This window comes from Sinocyclocheilus rhinocerous, unplaced genomic scaffold (assembly GCF_001515625.1).
Source record: "Sinocyclocheilus rhinocerous isolate Xijiao unplaced genomic scaffold, SAMN03320098_v1.1 scaffold1215, whole genome shotgun sequence".
Lineage (NCBI taxonomy): Eukaryota > Metazoa > Chordata > Actinopteri > Cypriniformes > Cyprinidae > Sinocyclocheilus > Sinocyclocheilus rhinocerous.
Window position 1 is genome coordinate 1,510,226 of NW_015628913.1, and position 5,517 is coordinate 1,515,742.

A 5,517-nucleotide genomic window follows, 5' to 3' on the forward strand; every position below is an offset into this window, starting at 1 on the left:
GCGGTCACCGACGTGACGTCGAGAGTGACCGACTGAAAGGGAACGTCTCGGTTACGTATGTAACCCTCGTTCCCTGAAGGAGGGAACGGAGACGTCACGTCCCATCGCCATGGCTGCTGTACCACCGCTGAGCGGCCGGGTCACTGGCTCGGCTTCTCAGCGAAAACCTGGTATGCGTTGCACCGGCTTTCTTTTTATGCTCACGCTGTGATCAGTGGCAGCTGGATGCAATCATCACATGCCAATGTGCATTGGCTCATTTAGTTTACACTCGAAGTGGATTGGTCTCTCTAAGCGAGATCCCAATTCGCCTGTCACCAACATGACGTCTCCGTTCCCTCCTTCAGGGAATGAGGGTTACATACCTAACTGAGACGTTACCTTATCTACACCTAAAGGGTGCATATTAGTAATATTAGAGGATATTGTCTCAGTGACAAGCTGCTGAAGCCCCAAAATAACTTTTTTTCAGTGAGTATATAACCACAGGGTTAAGAACATCCAAATTTAGCATTGATGCATTTTATACAATCAGCAAGTGTTTACTATTTAGTTATTGAAATTAAGATCAGAAGGTCTCTCAAACAGACACGGTTGTCTCCTTGGGGATATAGACTGATGGGAACGGATGTGTGTGATTAATGGAGTGACTGAGGGCTGTGAGAGAGAAACCGCAAACGTGTTCAACATTATCAAGCACAGATGAACTTACTTCACGAACACTCTCTTGTGTGTTTCTAACAAAATGGTGCTGAAGCCGGTGCTTGGCCAGAGTTCTGCAAACCTCAAAACCAGCCCTATTTTCACTTATTTGAGGGTTAAATGATGACATATAATAACTGAATATGATACTAGATAATATACAATAGACATTCCATTTATTTTTTTGTATTTTAACATCCAAAATGTCATTGTTTTTTTGTATTTTTTTATAAAGCATTTTTCTCCTTCAGTGTCTACTTGAATGTGAATTAACACAGCATTCAGCCTGTTGATTTATGACTAGTTCACAAATCTAACAAACTGTGCCAATGAGCTATGAGGGTGCAAAGACCAGCAGACCCTCATTCTTTTTGCTTCTGCCTAAATATAAACCCAGTGTTTTGGGTTAAATTCTAGCAGACCCTCAGCATGAGGTTGTCATGGACCTGACGGGCATCTTTGAGCCATATGGACCCAAGAACACAACGGCAAACTGCGGCCTGATGGAAACGTGAAGTGGATCGAAGCCAGTACTGCCCTCTCCACCCTTCACCTCTAAAGAGACACAGGTCGAACCCTCGAACCATCAGCTGTGGGTCCGGATGCAATCACTCATGACAACTGTCACCATGCCGACAGCAGGGGTCCTGTTTTCTCATTGGCTGAAAGGGAAGTCTGTCTCTCACGGACTGTCCATCTGTCCATCAAAGTAGCCTGAGGCGCTGGGAGACACTGTGGCCTTTCTCACTTGCAGACACACACAGAGTGAAAGAAAGACAATGAGAGAGATTGAGAGAGAGAGAAAAACAAGGATACTTAATCACACAAAGTGTTTCTGTATAAGTTATAAAGGCAGCATGTGTTAGAAGCAGCCATCCATACACATATACACTTACAACACTGACAAGTATAACTGCAGCCTCAACAGAACTGCTGTAGTCTGGATGAGTCTTTAAGAGAAATTGTATGACTCTGTCTCTCCCAACAGGTGCGAAGAGGAAAACTAGAGGCATTGCATTTTAAGGAAATGTTGCGTTAATCACATTTATGTACATAAAAATCTTAGGGAACTAATTTTAGACTTTATTTTATTTTTATTTCTGTCTGAGGCTGCCTTGACTGTGTTTAAGTGATCATAAGAGAATCATAAAAACCTACAACACAATTAATAAAGTCTTAAAATACAGTTATGATCCTCAAGAGGCAAAACAAAGCAATGTCACATCAAAAAATTGCATTCATTAATAATAATAATAATAACAATAATAAGCAAATAAATTGATTCTTGTACAAAATAATATAGTTTGTTATTCTAACTGAGGGCTGTTTAAGGTTGCAAAGCAATGGCAACTTGCCTCATTAATACAGAACTGAACAGGTCACAGGTGTGTGTTGCATATTTTAAAGTTCACAAAACAAACTATACATTTTATTAAAAAAACTACATAAAAAAACATATTTTAAGTCTTTAAATTAATAAAATTTTAATTCTCTATCTATTTAATTATTTTATAATATAAATATAAAATAATTAAAATAATTTATATGTAGATGGGGTCTGGCAGGTAAGTCAACCCCAAATAAATAAATAAACGCAATGAGATGTGACCCCTAAAATAAAATTTGTTTTCATAATCTAATGTAGTCAGGATGATTCAGTCATATTAAATAATATATTTGACAGGGATTTATATTAGTTAATTTGGATGATCATCTTAGCACATCTTTAGACTACTTGACAAACATAAAATAAAAAGTTAGAAAAAAACTACCCTGGCTCATTAGAAAAATTTACCTACATTTCTGCAAAACTCAAAAACAAACCTATACATACGCCTCAGTTTTCAGTTGAAATGAACACAAGAGGCAGTAAAACTCTGACAACTTGTATTACTTTTCACAAAAAGTATGATTTACAGGGCCAGAGTTTCGATTAATAAAGCCTAATTTTCACACAATTACTTGCAGAATATTATGTTATGACTTCAAAACTATTTTAACATGCTGTGAGATTTGAAAGCTGATACTTTTGAAGGTTAGCGTCACAAATACAGCTGCATATGTATGGGTTTTCTAACGCAGTAGGTTTGCCCAGTAGCTCACGCGATATGACATTGCACTTGTGAGGTGAAGAACTTTGATGTGAATGCCCTGAGACTATGGTTCGACAAGAAAGTTGAAACCCGCGTGTAAGGAAGTCAAAATAGCACGGTTGCATCAGTGAAAGCGTTTTTATATCACTTTTGCTTTCGTTAACACTATCGGCTAGGTTTAGGATTGGGCTTGGTATAGCAGGTATGTTATTTTCCAACAAGATAGAGCATTAACCTTTTAGTGACACTCCCCGGACATTTGAATTCTGAACCGCCACAATCCGCACCTGGGGCCTCATTTATAAAATGTGCGTACGCACAGATTTGATCTTAGAGTGTGCGTACGCTAAAATCCACGGCAACGTTCATATTTATAAAACGGTCTTTGATGTGGAAAAGTACTTACCGCCACGTCATGGTCTGAGCAGGCGTACGCACTTTTCCTTGTGGCAAAGTCGGAGTACTGGAGCTATTTGAACATCTAAGCTGCAATAATAATAAAAGTGGTGTACGTGCAAGCACTGAATTCATCATAAACAACAAAGATGCAGTGTAAGAGATTAATTGTGCAGTGTAGTCAGATTTTTTATTAACGGAAGTTTTTGCAAGATTAAACTAACCTTTTTAGTAGCCTAATATTGAGAGTTCTTTACTCGCTTTCTGTAGGTTTATTCCATGTTGTTGTTGTTTTTTATTATTTTATTTTACAAGAGAACTTGCGAAGTCTTGATTTACTACTAATGCGTAAAATAGAAAAAAAATGCATAAACGCATCTCCGACTCCCAGATAACCAACTGACATAGAATCAATGTAGAATCGACGTTGATCTCCGACGTCGATCCAACATCGCAAAATATGTACATTGGTGTGATACACATGCGGAACAGTTTGGTAATCGCCTCCGGTCAGTGCGAAATTGCCGTAACGCCGGATGTTTGGACAGCGGCGGATTGGAGTAAAACTAAGAGCAGAGAGAATGTTAATTTTGTAAAGTCGAAAAAGAAATTGTGTAGTGCAATTGAGCAATTTCGGTGAGAATGATTCAGATTTTATTACATTCGACGTAAATGACGTTTGATAATGAATAATGTATTGACAGTAACAAGGTCGCACATGTTGAAGCTCGCACAGCCGGTGTGTGTGCGAGAGAATATCGTGGAGAAATCAAAACAAATGAGTGCAACAGCACAGACAACTCATAGAACAAACATACTGCGGTAAATATCTTCGGGGTTTTCGAGTCGTTCGTTCGTCACGTGACAGCCCCATAAGCTTTAACCTATGCAGCGCTCAGACTGCATAGGTTAAGCGTATGGGTCTGTCATGTGATGAATGAACGACTCGAAAAACCCGAAGACTCGAGAGATGAACTAATCAATTCTCTTTCCGGCTCAGACTGCATTGGTTAAACTTATGGGGCTGTCACGTGATGAACGAATGACTCGAAAAACCCGAAGACTCGAAACATGTGAACTACTTGACTAATTCCAGTACAGAACCTATAGGATGTTGCGCATGAGCGACTGAACGAATCACTCCCTGAGACGACTCGTTCTTCCCGAGTCACATTAAAGATTCGCTCAAAATGAACGAATCATTCAAGAACGACCCAACACTAGTAAACACTGGACTGACTATTGGCTTGCCAGTGGTGCAACACATGTCTGCAGAACAAAATTAATAAACATTAAACATTTGACAAAGCTCAAGTTAAAATGTTTTGTGAGTCATTGTTTTTAAAACGTTCATATTCCACTTCAGAGTTTAAGTAGCCTAATATTCAGTGACAGAAGGACAAACCACTATATAAAATAATGAATAAAAATACATTTAGTTACCCTTTTCCTCTCTGAGAGTGCACGCGCAGATCTCCGATTCCTCTAACCTAGTTTCAACGTGATTTCGACGTTGAATCGATGTTTTTTTTTTTCGGCGAAATAACGTTCTGATGTTCCAACTAAATAGTGAACGTTGATTCAACATCGAAATTTGATTGACGACCGATACTGACCTTTACTACCAAAAATCGACGTCTGCTTGCTATCTGGGACTGTTTTGTCTGTGTAGCCTATAAGAATAGGCCTAAGTCGTGCAATAACGGTTTTGTAATATATTCTATTCAATAACATTGTTAACTTTTTATTTATAACATCTGCTGCTTTGCTTCTGTGAAAATTTATAGAGACATCAGCCTTAAACTTTGTTTTTGTCATTTACATCAGTTATATTTGTATAAAATACACTATATACTTTTGTGTCAGTACATTAATGGCACATTTGAGCAACATTAGTAAACTGTGTAAATATAAAGAAATGCCAAATCACATGCAGGTTTTTTCAGACTGGAGACCATAATCGAGTAATAATGTATTTTATTATGATATGAAATGTCCAATTTTTTTTTCAATAATGTTTTTTAAAGTTTTGCAAAAATTTTGTGATACTAAACTTTTTATTAGTTGTGATAGCAAGTGATTTTAAAAGTAGGATGGCTCACTTTTTATAAGATGACTGAAAATTTTACTTGAATTCGTAGTTTGTTCTTACTTTTTGAAACCTAATTGTTTTATAATAATAATAATAATAATAATAATAATAATTATTATTATTATTATTATTATTATTATTTCTGTTATTATTATTATTATTATTATTATTATTATTATTATTATTATTATTATTATTATTATTATTATTATTATTATTATTATTATTATTATT